Source organism: Macaca nemestrina, chromosome 5, assembly GCF_043159975.1.
Source record: "Macaca nemestrina isolate mMacNem1 chromosome 5, mMacNem.hap1, whole genome shotgun sequence".
Lineage (NCBI taxonomy): Eukaryota > Metazoa > Chordata > Mammalia > Primates > Cercopithecidae > Macaca > Macaca nemestrina.
In genome coordinates this window covers 77,573,490-77,588,629 of record NC_092129.1, presented here as the reverse complement: position 1 = coordinate 77,588,629, position 15,140 = coordinate 77,573,490, and the positions used below count along the sequence as shown (strand labels likewise).

At 40.8% G+C, this 15,140-nt stretch overlaps 1 protein-coding gene across 5 annotated transcripts in view; it reads right to left on the bottom strand.

Annotated features, from left to right (window-relative positions):
• The window catches only part of LOC105478743 (TUB like protein 4), a 287,369-nt gene that overhangs the window by 214,640 nt on the left and 57,589 nt on the right, over positions 1 to 15,140 (bottom strand). The window contains exon 1 of one of the 5 annotated variants that reach the window (XM_011736358.3): positions 12,162 to 12,183. The exons of 3 other annotated variants lie outside the window; for them this stretch is intronic. The gene's annotated coding sequence lies outside the window, so the exon portion shown is untranslated. Of the gene's footprint in view, positions 1 to 968; positions 1,111 to 12,161; positions 12,184 to 15,140 lie in introns of those variants that run through there. One more of the 5 variants, XM_011736356.3, reaches the window with a different exon arrangement.

Here is a 15,140-nt window from a genome sequence, read left to right as displayed (position 1 = left end):
AATCTATCTCTAGCAAATCCATTCCATTTTCTTCCTACTGCCTGAAGTCCAGGCCATATCACATCCTCTACAAACACTAGAACACTCTGTCCCTAACTTACTCATCCCCCGCAACCACCATCCTTCCAGAAGGCAGAGTGGCCTTTCTGAAATTCAGCAGACTCTCTCAGTCCCCTGGAGCTAGCTGCAGCAGCCTAGCCCCACCCCAAAGGACCTGGACACTGGAAGGGAAGGGGAGGGCCCAGGTGTTGGCATTTCTAACAAGCTCCCAAGAGATGCTAATGCCACTGGTCAGGGAACCAGGCTTTGAGAACTACTGGCCTGTAGCAAACCAAGTCCCAGCAAAACACCCTACTTTCATCATAATACTAAAACATAATTTGCCTTCTTCTATGTTCACATTTGTGTCCATGGTGCAAAATCAACAGTGGGTCAAACTGCGAGCTCTTTAACACTAATCAAGGTAGAGGTATCAACTGCACCAGTAATCACAGATTAAAAAAAAAAAGAAAATGCCAGCTTCACTTAAGAAGATCCTTGATAGAGCAGTAAAAATTGGCCCGAGTACATGGCTTTTAACGTCCTTGTGTCCCAAACTAGTAGGTACACATGAAGTACTTCTGTGGACTACTGAGGCACCATGGTAGTCCCAGGAAAAAGCATGTATTATACAGTTTAAGTTGCAAAATGAACTGCTTGTTTTTTTCATGGAATATCATGTGATATGGTTTGAATGTTTGGCCCCTCCAAATCTCATGTTGAAACGTAACCCCCAATGTTAGAGGTGGGGCCTGGTTGGAGGTGTTTGGATCATGGGGGCAGTCCCTCATGAATGTCTTGGTGTAATCTTCTGATAGTGAGTGAACTCTCACGATATCTGGTTGTTTAAAAGAATGTAGCACCAGGAGTTCGAGACCAGCCTGGCCAACATGGTGAAACCCTGTCTCTAATAAAAATATAAAAATTACCTGAGCATGGTGGCGGGCACCGGTAATCCCAGCTACTCGGGAGGCTGAGGCAGGAGAATTGCTTGAAACTGGAAGGCGGAGGTTGTGGTGAGCCAAGATCGCACCACGGCATTCCAGCCTGGGCAAAAGCGCAAAACTCCACCTCAAAAAAATAAAAAATAAAAAAAGAGTGTAGCACCTCCCACCTCTCTTGCTGCTCCGGCTCTAGCCATGTGACACACTAGTTCCTTGTCATCTTCTGCATGTTTGTAAGCTTCCTGAGGCCTCACCAGAAGCAAATGCCAGCACCATGCTTCCTGTAAAGCCTGCAGAGCCTTGAGCCAATTAAAACAATTTTATAAATTACCCAGTCTCAGGTATTCCTTATAGTAATGCAAATGGGCTACTACACCAAGTTTACTAAAAAGAATGAATGACAAATTATGGTTGTTCCAGCTTGGATACTTGGCAGACATTGTCTTGAACATGAACAAAATAAGCCTGCCACTTTAAGGAAAACAACTGACAGAATTTGTTGTCAAAAATAAAAACCGAGCTTTCAAGTTAAATTTAGACTGTTGCGAAAACCAGCACTCATCACGATCGATGAGCTTGCTAGCTCCCCATGTAACTGGGGGTGATGTTAATAAATGTGAATTTTTTATTTTTTATCCCATATTTCACTGTGTATCAATATTTGGAAGACTCACATACTTAGTAAACCAGTATTTTCCAAATGACCAATGAAGATGATAGAAATTATACTTGAGTAAAAGATCTATTCAAGGTGCAAGACTTTGGGAGGCCGAGGCGGGGGTATCACCTGAGGTTAGGAGCCGGAGACCAGGCTGGCCAACATGGTGAAACGCCATCTCTACTAAAAACACAAAAATTAGCTGGGTGTAGTGGCGGGTGCCTGTAGTCCCAGCTACTTGGGAAGCTGAGGCAGGAGAATCAATTGAACCCAGGAGGTAGAGGCTGCAGTGAGCCGAGATCGCACCACTGCACTCTAGATTGGGTGACAGTGAGACTCCATCTCAAAAACGAAAACAAAAAACAACAACAAAAGGTACAAGGAAGACAAATGAATTTTAGTGTAACCAAGGATGAAAAATTCACTGATATATTTCATTCAAATTCTATATTGCAACTAATCTTTGAGAAGCTACCACTTGTCAAGTTTGAGTGTGGTTATCAAAGAAAAATATCTGTGATTATCGGAAGACTAAGAAAATCCTCCTTTCTTTTCCAATTATATGTGTGTGAGGCTGAATTTTCTTCATATACTTCAATAAAAATGACATATTGCAACAGATTAAATGTAGAAGCAAATATGAGAACCTAGCCATCTTTAAGTAAGCCAGACATCAAATATTGCTGCCAAAATATAAAACAATACACTCTTATTATTAAATGTTTTAGTTTTAGGAAAGGCAGTTGTCTTCATAAAAATATATAACTTATAACATTTAATGGGTTTACATTTTGTAATAAATTAGGGAATATTTTTAAATTTATCAGCAGTAGCTAGGAGCACAGGTGCACACCACCACAACCAGTTAACTTTTGTATTGTGTGTAGAGACAGGGTTTCACCATGGTAGCCAGGTTGGTCTCAAACTCCGAGGTTCAAGTGATCCACCCCTGCTCAGCCTCCTGAAGTAGCTGGGATTACAGGTGTCAGCCACTGCACCCAGCCAGTTTTAATTTCTAATATGGTAAATATCAACATATAACCACAAAAACAAAAGTTCCTTTGGACCTTCAATAATTCTTATGAATATAAAGGAGCCCTGAAACCCAAAAGTTCAAAAATAACAGACATATACTAACTCTCTAAAATGTAAATCAATCAATCTATCTATCTATCTATCTATCTATCTTTCTTTCTTTCTTTCTTTCTTTCTTTCTTTCTTTCGAGAAGGGGTCTCACTCTCACCCAGGCTGGAGTGCAACGGCGCAATCTTGGCTCACTGCAACCTCCGTTGAACTAGGCTCAAGCAATCCTTCCACCTCAGCCTCTTGAGGAGCTGGGACTACAGGCGCACACCACCATGCCTGGCTAACATTTTTTTTATTTTTTGAAGAGACAGGGTTTCCCAGTGTTGCCCAGGTTAGTCTTGAAAACTCCTGGGCACAAGTGAACTGCATACCTCAGCCTCCCAAAGTACTCGGATTAAAGGCATGAGCTACTGTGCCCAGCCAAATGTAAATCTTAAATAACTATTATATAAAGGTATATAGGATAAATTTCCACAGTAAAAGCACAGTGTTTCATTTTATATATACTGTTAAGGTTTTTAACCAAACTTTAAAAATATCTTTAAAATCATAAAATGCCATACATGCTAGACAAATATGGCAGGTTTTTTTTTAAATGCTACTTTATTATGACTCAATAATGGACACAAAAATTTAACAACAAAAAAGAACAATCATAGCATCCAAATTACTGAAAGGCTGGTGCCAATTTTATCAACACCATTAACAAAAATGAGTGGTGTTGGACATTTCGCTTCCCTTCTTTCTGCCTTATTTGCTCATAAAGATGAGAAAACGAGAATGGTAACTAAACTGATTAAGTTTCCAAGGAATGATAAGAGTATTGTCAAATCAACACTACTAAGGGTGGTTGGTATAAAACGATTAAAAAGCAACTATCAATTTGAAAGCAGAAACTTGAATTTTTGTATGCCAAAAACTTGATACGTGTATGCCAATGTTCACAGTAGCCAAAAGGTGAAACCAACATAAATGACTTCATTTTTTTTGAGACAGGGTTTCCCTCTGTCTTTCAGGCTGCAGTGCAGTGACGTGATTACAACTCACTGCAGCCTTGAACTCCTAGGCTCAAGCTATCCTCCCACCTCGGCCTCCCAAACAGCTGGGACTACAGGTGCATGCCACCAGGCTCAGCTAATTTTTTTTTTTTTTTTTTTAATTTTTGGTACAGACAGGGTCTTATTATATTGCTCAGGCTGGTCTTGAACTCCTGAGCTCAAGCTATCCTCCCGCCTCAGCCTCCCAAACAGCTGGGACTACAGGTGCATGCCACCAGGCTCAGCTAATTTTTTTTTTTTTTAATTTTTGGTACAGACAGGGTCTTATTATATTGCCCAGGCTGGTCTCGAACTTCTGACCTCAAGCTATCCGCCCACCTCAGCCTCCCAAAGGGCTGGAATTACAAGTGTGAGCCACCACATCCAGCAACAACCCAAATGTCCACCGATGGATGAACGGGTAAACAAAATGTGGTATATGTATGTACACACACACACACACACACACACACACACACACACACACACACGGAAATATCATTCAGCCTTAAAAAGGAGAGTAATTCTGATACTTGCTATCAAATGAATGAACTCTGAGGACATTATGCTAGATGAAATAAGCCAGTCACAAAAAGACCAATACTGTATGACTCTAGTGATTCGAGGGACCAAGAGTAGATAGTAGTAGCATTCATAGAAACAGTAAGTAGAAGGGTGGGTACCAGGGGCTGAGGGGAGGGGAAATGAAGAGTTAGTGTTTAATGGGTATAGAGTTTTAGTTTTGTAAGATGAAAAGAGTTCTGGAGTCAAATGGTTGCAAAATAACGTGAATGTACTTTAATGCCACCAAACTGTACACTTTAAAAAATGGTAAAAATGGGCTGGGCGCAGTGGCTCACACCCATAATCCCAACACACTGGGAGGCTGAGGCAGGAGGATGGCTTGAACCCAGGAGTTTGAGACCAGCCTGGACAATTCAGCAAGACCCTGTCATTACAAAAATATTAAAAAATTAGCCAGACACAGAGGTGCCACCTGTAGTCCCAGCTACTTGGAAGGCTGAGGTGGAAGGATTGCTTGGGCCTGGGTACTCAAGGCTGCAGTGAGCCATGATCACACCATTGTACTTCAGCCTGGGTGACAGAGTGAGACCTCATCTCAAAAAAAGAGTAAAATTGGTAAATTTAATGGTATATATATTTCCCCTCAATTTTAAAAATGAGGTAAGTTGGTTAAAAAGCAACTATTCCTATAAATTCTTTCAATAACAGATTGAAAGTAAATATGACTCAGCTTGTCATCATGATGGTTTTTTACCCTGAACACTGTAACACAGGCCCAAGAGTGATCCTGGGTGTTTTCATTAAGAATAAACAATGCTGACCTCCAGAGACTGGCCCAAACCTGTTTCTAATAATTGCAGCTTATTTTCAGAACATTCCTGTAAATCAGTACAAAACCCATACCTGCTTTTAGGGCATTAGAATCTTAAACCAAAGAATACTTGTGTCTAATTGAATTAATGACCTGCTAGGGTTCTAGATGCCAGGAATGAAACACATCAGATGCTTCCCACTCTAGCTTCCATACGACCCAGTTCTAATGGCAAAGGAGGCGCCCGAGAACTTGCTTGGAAAATTCTACTTAGGGACAGGATGGTGTATCAGGTATGTTAGACACCCATGGATTAATCAACCAATAAATCCTCATTAAACAGCTATTAATACTATTAATATTATATACAAGGCCCCTGTGCTGTGTTCTCTCCCTCTCTTGTCCCCAGTTAGATATTCTACTTTCTAACTTGAGTTATTTTCACTACAGTCTATTTTGTTATCTGATTCCTATTTTCCACCAACACAGATAAAATTCACCATCGGAAGTGGAGAGGTAAAAAAGCATTTTTGGTTGGTTTTGTTTTTAAAATCGTTTGAATTAATGGTAGAGACTGGAGATCTCTACTTACAAGATTTTTTTTTCCACTTACACAATTTTGACAGAAATATATTCATTATAAGTTGTAAGAATGCAACCACTCTGGAAAATAGTTTGGCATTACTAGTATTACTGAAGATGCGAATACCCTGCAAACAGCATTCCCACTCCTGAGTGTGCACCAGACACATTCCCTGTGAGTGCTCAAGGGAAGGCAGATACAAGGTATTCACATACAAAGTATTCACAGCAGCAGGGTTTACATCAGCTTCAAACTGAAAACAACACAAATGGGTCAAATGTGGTGTATTTAAAGAACAGAATTCTATATAACAATGTAAATGAACACTACACAGAACAAAATGGGTGAATTTCATAAACACAATATTAAGCAAAAGAATCTTATGGACCAGGTATTGTGGCTCACACCTGTAATTCCAGCACTTTGGGAGGCTGAAGCAGGAGGGATCACTTGAGCCCAGGAGTTTGAGACTAGCCTGGGCAACACAGTGACACCCTGTCTCTCCAAAATGAAAAACAAAAAAATTAGCTGAGTACGGTGGCATGCACCTGTAGTCCCAGCTACTAGGAGGCCGAAGTGGGAGGATCACTTGAGTCTAGTAGATTGAGGCTTACCACTGCACGCCATCCTGGGCAGCAAAGTGAGATCCTGAAGAAGAAAAGAAAAATCAAGGAAAGAAAGAGGCAAGCAGAGGGGAGGGAAAGGAGGGGAAGCAGGGAGGGGAGGAGAGGAGAGGAGGGGAGGGGAGAGGAACAGGGGAAGGGGAGGGGAGGAATAAAGGGAAAGGGAAGGGAAAAGACCCCATCTTTACAAAAAATACAAAAAATTAGCCAGACATGGGGGGTACACACCTGCAGTCCCACCTACTCTGAAGGGTGAGGTGGGAGGATTGCTTGAGTCCAGGAAATTGAGGCTGCAGTGAGCTATGAGGAAAAGGGAAGATAAAAAGGAATGGGAAGAGAAAAGGAAAGGAAAGAAAGAAGAAAATAAGAAAAGGAAAGGAAAAAGAGAAAAAACGAAGGAAAAGGAAGAGGAAGGAAGGATCTTATGAAAGAATATCTAGGAGTCAATTATATGAAGTTCAGAAACAAACCAAACTAATTTTATCAATTAATAGAGAATACATTGGTAGTATGACTAAAAATTAAAAAGAAAAATATTACAAAAAGCAGTATGCTGCTTATTTGAGGGGTGGCTATTGTGAGCCGGGAGAGGCACACATAGGTGTGCTGCTTGTGTGCTGGCCATATTTCTTTTTTCTTTTTTTTTTTTTTTTTTTTTTTGAGACGGAGTCTCGCTCTGTCGCCCAGGCTGGAGTGCAGTGGCCGGATCTCAGCTCACTGCAAGCTCCGCCCCCCGGGTTCACGCCATTCTCCTGCCTCAGCCTCCCGAGTAGCTGGGACTATAGGCGCCCGCCACCTCGCCCGGCTAGTTTTTTGTATTTTTTAGTAGAGGTTTCACCGTGTTAGCCAGGATGGTCTCGATCTCCTGACCTCGTGATCCGCCCGTCTCGGCCTCCCAAAGTGCTGGGATTACAGGCGTGAGCCACCGCGCCCGGCCTCTTTTTTCTTTTCTTGAGACGGAGTCTCACTCTCTCGCCCAGGCTGGAGTGTAGCAGCGCGATCTGGGCTCACTACAAGCTCCGCCTCCCGGGTTCACGCCATTCTCCTGCCTCAGCCTCCGGAGTAGCTGGGAGTACAGGCGCCCACCACCATGCCTGGCTAATTTTTTGTATTTTTAGTAGAGGCGAGGTTTCACCATGTTAGCCAGGATGGTCTCGATCTCCTGACCTCGTGATTCGCCCGCCTCGGCCTCCCAAAGTGCTGGGATTACAGGCATGAGCCACCGCGCCCAGCCAATGCTGGCCATATTTCTTTACCTGGGTGGTAGTTATGGGGTGTTCACTTCATTCTTTATTACATATATACACTTCATTCTTTATAACATATGCTTCTGTATATATATCTCACAGCAAATAATTTTTTTAATTTGAGAATTTTTTAACTTAAGAAACCTGATCTAAACAGGTTTAACAAGCTGTGAACTATATAAGGCATCAGTCCTGGGGGAGTTTTAGAAAAATCAGGAAGTTTTTAAAAAATTATTGTATCCAACTGTAAGGGGTACTACTCTCCCAATCTAGAAAATCTCAATAAAGCATAAAGATGCTATTTTAGTTCTCAAGCTCAGGTGTCTACAAAGAAAATGCACATTAACAGTAATGAATGGATATAAAATTTCAGCATAAAGTCCTATTTCTTTCTAAAGGATAACAACGTAAAACAGTGGTTCAACGGAAAAGCAGATTTGGAAAAAAATATACAGGTGTCAGATGAACGCAAAGCAAGAAAAAAATATATAGTAGAAAATTTTCAATAAAATATGCAAACACCCTAACGTTTCAGCTTTTGACTACAGGTTTGTTTGGGGGCTGAGGAAAAGAAAGAGAGGAAGCCAGGCAAGGTAGCTCATGCCTGTAATCCCAGCACTTTGGGAGGCCAAGGCAGGCAGATCACTTGAGCCCAGGACCTGGGCAACATAGTGAAACCCAGTCTCTACAAATATTAGCCGAGCATGGTGGCATATGACTGTAGTCCCAGCTACTCAGGAGGCTGAGGTAGGAGGATGGCTTAAGCTTGGGAGGTGGAGGTTGCAGTAAGCTGAGATCACGTCACTGTGCTCCATGCCTGGGCAACAAGAGCCAGACCCTGTCTCGAAGAAAAAAGAGGAAGAAGGCAGAGGAAGAAGGGAGGAGGAAGAAGAGAAGGAAGTAGAGAAGGAGGACGAGGAGGATTTCCTGTTTTATGATTTGAATCAAACACATCCCATTTTCTCCTGGGAGGCTGACTCTGCTGCCTTAGGGACCCATGGAGGGTGTGGACACAGGATGTCCTCACAGCTCTACCATCTACGAACAGCGATCCTGTGCTTTCTGTTCCTTTTCCTCCTCTCCACACCCAGGCCTCCCTTCATTGTTGCCCTTCTGTCCATAGATGGCAACAGGTCCTGAACTCCACATTTCTTTTTAAATAAAGTAACTATGACAACCTTTTTTTTTTTTTTCCTTGAGATGGAGCCTTGCTCTGTTGCCCAGGTTGGAGTGCAGTGGCACAATCTCGGCTCACTGCAATCTGCCTCCCAGGTTCACATGATTCTCCTGCCTCAGCCTCCCAAATAACTGGACTACAGGCGCCTGACACCACGCCCGGCTAATTTTTGTATTTTTAGTAGAGACAGGGTTTCACCATGTTGGCCACGCTGGTCTCAAACTCTTGACCTCAGGTTATCCACCTGTCTCGGCCTTCCAAAGTGCTGGGATTACAGGCGTGTATCACCGCGCCTGGCCCGATGACCTGCTTCTAATTAGAATCACTCCTTTCCTTTCAGAATTTTCCAGAACCTACAAATACCCACCGAGCATGAGGCAGTTTTGTTTCCTAATTAGATTTAATGGCTGCCTCCAGGCTGGTTCAAATTTGCACTCAGAACCTGCCTTTGAAGGCTGGAATACTCTCAGCAGCCACTCGTTATGTGGCTATTGACAAACGCAGGGAAACACATACATCCAGAAGAAACTAACATCACTGCAAAGGTAATGGGGTTTAACAATGATTTTATATATTTATTGTGTTATCATTTTCTACTTCTAATTCTCAAAACGTGCTAGTGAGATAAATACTGTATGACTAGGATTATTTGAAAGATGTGTTTCTACTACAACTGTGGTAGTCTCAAATCATTTTCCTGTTGACTTACGTTGTAAATTACAGAGGTGGAGTCTCTAGAATTCTGTCTTATTCAGAACATCACCAACTCCTTCAGGTGTGGCACACAGAAGCGCTGAGCACATGAGCAGACTCATATAGCAAGGGTCTTTCTGCCTGTGGCACAGGTATTTTTTTCATTTAATTAATTATCCCTACCTAAATCATATACTCCTAAACAGAGGCTATGTTTTACTCCAATTTTTATGCCCCCTGCAATTCCCACCAGTACCCCTGCATTGAATTAAGTGTTAAATAAGGTACTGAGCATGGCACAGTGCTTCAGTCTAAGGAAGTGAGAAACAATAAACATGAACTGAATGAGTTTCTCTGTGTGAACCCCAGGTCAACACCAGCCACTTGGAAGCCCAATGCTGAAGGGCATTTCAGCCCTGTGAGCAAAAGTCACAAGGGCCAGGGGTTCACTGCCAAGTTCAGAGAATCACAAAGAAGTGTATTTTCAAGGAAAGCTACTCCCTATTTACTTTATATGGCTGATTTCAACAGCCAATTCTGAGAACATGAACATCTAATTATCTGTACAGAGAAAGGAGGGTATGGAGCTTGCAGACAAACAGCTTGATTAGTAGTTTAAAACAAAGTGGGAGCTAGCTAAGCTACTTCTTAGAGTGAATCTACACCTGATACTCAGATATTAAAATACTGTGGTACCATACTGGGGCTCACCAGTATCAAAAGTCAGGTGCCTTCATTAAAAAGGGGGGCATCTTATTTATCAAAGCAACAAAGAGTGAAAGAAATAATAGCCTGTGTCACATGTCACACAGGGTACACAGAAATGAGAGAGCAATTTGGTGATACAATTCAAAGACTTAAAATGCTGCAAAACCTTTTGATTCATCAATTCCACTTCTGGAAATTTATCGTAAGGAAATAATCTTACATTGTGCAAAAACTTTGCTACAAGGATTTCTTATAGCGTTTGTATAAGGGAAAAATATGAAATAATGAATATGTCCAAAACAGGTATTGGTTGAATAAATGTTGATAAAGACATAAAACAGAATACTATACAACCACTAATAATTATATGGTAGAAGACTACAGAACAATAAGTAAAAAGTAAAATTACATGCTACACTTCCACGATGCTCTGAAAGGGCCTCTGCACGCTAGTAGATCTTGAGTAAATTACAACAAATGTAATTTTTAATTGCTGGAATTGCAGGAAAGTATAGGAAATCTCTACGGAAGGCACATACACATAAACATAAGGGAAAGCCAGGGTCATCTGATAGGGGACACAAGCGGATACAAAACAAGCACTGGAATCGGAATTAGGGTGACCAATAGTCACAGTTTACCCAGAACTGTCCCAGTGTTAGCACTGAAAGTCCCACATCCCAGGAAACCCCTCAGTCCTGGACTAACCAGACAATTGGTCATTCTATCAGATATTCAAACTTTGGTCCAACCTCTAGGTAGAGAGGCTGAACCTGAGTCACACACATTCAGCAGGACTCACAGGCTAAGTGTCCCACAGTTCTAACATCCTTGTATACCAGAGCAAATACAAATCTTAGCTGCATGCAAACAGTCCCAATTTAGTAAATAAGGATTCCCTCAGATAAGGCTTAACCAAAAATCTGTTTACAATTAAAAATTACTAAACACACAAAATAAGTCACCATGAGTTCTTAGTACAAACGACAAATTTAGATCCGCAAATCTTCAGAAACTGAAATAAACAGGACTTTAAATAATTAGGTTTGAAATGTCTAAAGGAATTAGAAAGCAAGACACTATCTAAAATGGCAGAAAGAACCAAATGTTTTAGAAATGAAATATTTTAGAAATGAAAAACCTATTCTTTTAGAAATGAAAAACCTATTCCTTCAATAAAACGCACTCTACAATTAAGACATCAGCTAAAAAAGAAATTAATGAACTCGATCTAATAGCTCAAGAAATTACCCACCAATTTTTTTATAGCACAGAGAGACAAGGAGATAGAAATATAAGAGATCAGCCGGGTACGGTGGCTCACACCTGTAATCCCAACACTTTCGGAGGCTGAGGCAGGCGGATCACAAGGTCAGGAGATCAAGACCATCCTGGCTAACACGGTGAAATCCCGTCTCTACTAAAAATATAAAAAATTAGTTGGGCGTGGTGGCGGGCGCCTGTAGTCCCAGCTACTCGGGAGGCTGAGGCAGGAGAATGCTGTGAACCTGGGAGGTGGAGCTTGCAGTGAACCAAGATCGCGCCACTGCACTCCAGACTGGGAGACACAGTGAGACTCCAAAAAGGACAAATCTAATTAAAATTCTAAAGGGACAGAACAGAGAAAATGGAAAAGAAATATCTGAAGACATAACAACTGAGAATTTGCCAAAACTGATTTAAAAAAAAAAAAAATGCACAGACATGAGAAGCAGCACAATATATGCCAAGCAGGAGAAATAAAGAAGAAATACACACCTGGGCACACTTTAGTAAAATTGCACAATAAAAACACAAAAAGGAGAGTTCAGAAGTAGCCAAAAGGAAAAGACAGGTGCTCACAAAAGAATGACAATCAGATAAGAGACATCTCAACAGCGGCATTGGCTGCCAAAATCAATGAAACAGTATCTTCAAAGCACTCAAAGAAAACAGAATTATGTTCCCAGAAAGATTGTCTTCTAAGAATTAGAGTGAAATAGGAAGACCATTTCAAAAGAACAAAAGCTGAAATATAAGGCCAACTGACCTCGCAATATAACATCTAAAGAATATTCTTCAGATAGAAGGAAAATGTCTCAGAAGTAAGGTCTAAGGTAGAAGAAGAAACAACGAGAAAAGAAATTGTTAAATATGTAGGTAAAATTAAACAATGTTTATTCAAAACAGAACAATAAAGCAGTAACAGCAGACTTATATTAATATATAGTACTTATCAACTTCTAGGTATAGCTCTTAATGCTTTATAGGTACTGTATTTCTCATTTAAAAGCCTTAGCCTTATAAGAAAGATCCTTTTGTTGTCCACATTTTATAGGTGAGGAAATTGAGGCACAGGCAGGTTAAATGCTTGCCCAGCACTACTCATCTGGTAGGCAGCAGAGCTGGGTGTCATACCAGGCTGCCGGTTTCAGTTTCTAGTTTATGTGCTTAACCACTAGACTGTGTCTATGACGAGTACACGGGGGAGGGTGGAAAACTAAAAAAAAAATAGACAATTTGATCAAAACAAGGATGACCAGAGCCAAAAGTACTTAAGGCCTTTATATCGTTTTAGAAGGATAGTTAAAATACTCAACTTTATACTTATCTTAGGTAAGCATGGTAAAATTTAAAGGGCAATCACTAAAAGACTAGAAATAAAGTATAAAGCTTCTAAATCACTGGAGGGGTAAAAATAGAATGGAGGTGGGAGCAGGGGAGACCAAAATCAATCCCCTAGAAAGAGAAAAACAAAATAAAAGTAAAAATAAATGAAAATGTACAAAGCTTCTGCACAGCAAAGAAAACAATCAACAAAGTAGACATAATCAACACAATGGGAGAAATATTTGCAAAACTATTCAACCAACAAAGGATTAATGACCAGAATATATAAAGAACTCAAACAACTCAACAGCAAAAGACATTCTGATTTAAAAATGGGCAAAGGGGCCGGGCGCGGTGGCTCAAGCCTGTAATCCCAGCACTTTGGGAGGCCGAGATGGGCGGATCACGAGGTCAGGAGATCGAGACCATCCTGGCTAACACGGTGAAACCCCGTCTCTACTAAAAAATACAAAAAATAGCCGGGCGAGGTGGCAGCGCCTGTAGTCCCAGCTACTCGGGAGGCTGAGGCCGGAGAATGGCGTGAACCCGGGAGGCGGAGCTTGCAGTGAGCTGAGATCCAGCCACTGCACTCCAGCCTGGGCCACAGAGCGAGACTCCGTCTCCAAAAAAAAAAAAAAATGGGCAAAGGATCTGAAAAGACATTTCTCAAAAGCAGACAACAAATGGAGAGCAGGTACATGAAATGTGTTCCACATCACTGACTACCAGGGAAATGCAAATCAAAACCACAAGCAGATGTCTTCTCACCCCAGTTAAAATGGCTATTACTAAAAGAGTAAGAAAATAACAAATGCTGATGTGGATGCTTGAGCCCAGGAGATCAAGATCAGCCAGGGCAACACAGTGGGACCCCGTTTTTACAAAAAAATTTAAAATTAGCCAGCATGGTGGCATGCTCCTGTGGTCCCAGCTACACAACAGACTGAGGTGGGAGGATCACTTAAGTCTAGGAGGTGGGGGCTGCAGTGAGCCATAATCGCACCACCACACTCCAGTGACAGTGTGAGACCTTGTCTCCAAACAAAACAAAACACTTCTTGGCTATAGCAAAGGCAGTATTTTGAAAGAAAATTCATTGCCTTAAATGCTTATGTTAGTCTGGGCACGGTGGATTACATGGGTAATCCCAACACTTTAAGGAGGCCAAAGTGGGAGGACTGCTTGAACCCAGGAGTTCAAGACCATCCTGGGCAACACAGAGAGACCCCATCTCTACAAAAAATTAAAAAATTAGCCAGGCATGGTGGCACATGCCTGTGGTCCCAGCTTCTCAGAAGGCTGAAGTAGGAGGATCACTTGAGCACAGGTGGTCAAGGCTGCAGTAAAACATGACTGCGCCACTGTACTCCAGCCTGGACCACAAAATGAGACCCTGTCTCAAAAACAAACAAACAAACAAACAAACAAAATGCTTATAAAAGAAGAAACTGTTATAAAATGTTATAAAACTTATCTTATAAAAGAAAACTTATGTTATAAATTAAGGAGCTAAACATTCAACTTAAGAAGTTAGAAAAGTACAGCATAAACCAAAAGAGAGTAAAGGAAGATAATAATAAAAACAGAAATTAAAGAAATAAAAAGAAAAAAAATTACAGAGGCTAAACAAAGCCAAACACTGATTCTTTGCAAAAAGTAATCAAAGACACAAAGCTCTGGCAAGACAGATAAAGAGAGAGCAGCACATACAAATACTGGGAATGAAAAGGGGGCTACAACTAACTAGACACCATGAAACTTAAGATAAAATAATACCATGAACAACTTAATGCTATAAAATTAGATAACATATGAAATGAATAAATTCCTAAGAAACACAATTTAACAAAACGACCTCAAGAAGAAAGGTAGTCTAAACTGTTCTATACCCCCTAAAGAAAATGAATCTGTAGTTTAAAATCATCCCACAAAGAAATCAGGCCACATATTTTACAAACAAGTTCTACCAAACATTCAAGAATAGCCTACAGCAGTATTACATAAACTCAACTAGAATATTAAAAAAGTGATAATATCCACAACTAGTTCTAAGAGGTTATTAGAAAATCTGTTTGTCTACTAATTAGAAATATAATCTATTAGACATAATTCATCATACTAAAAGAGTAAAGAGCAGGGAAAAAGATTATTACAATACAAGCAAAAAAGTATCCTAAAATTCAACACTCTTTTTTTTTTTAGATTCCAAATTAGGAAGAGAATTTCCTTATTCTGATAAAGGATATTTACCTACAATCTATAGCAAATATCATATTTAAGAACGAAATGAGATAAAGATGTTTGTATCATGCTGTACTAGAAATCCCAGACAAAGCAGAAAGATGAGAACCCTACTGCCACACAGTACTGGAGCTCCGAGCTAGCACAGAAGACAACAAAAATCAATGCAAGGTATGGG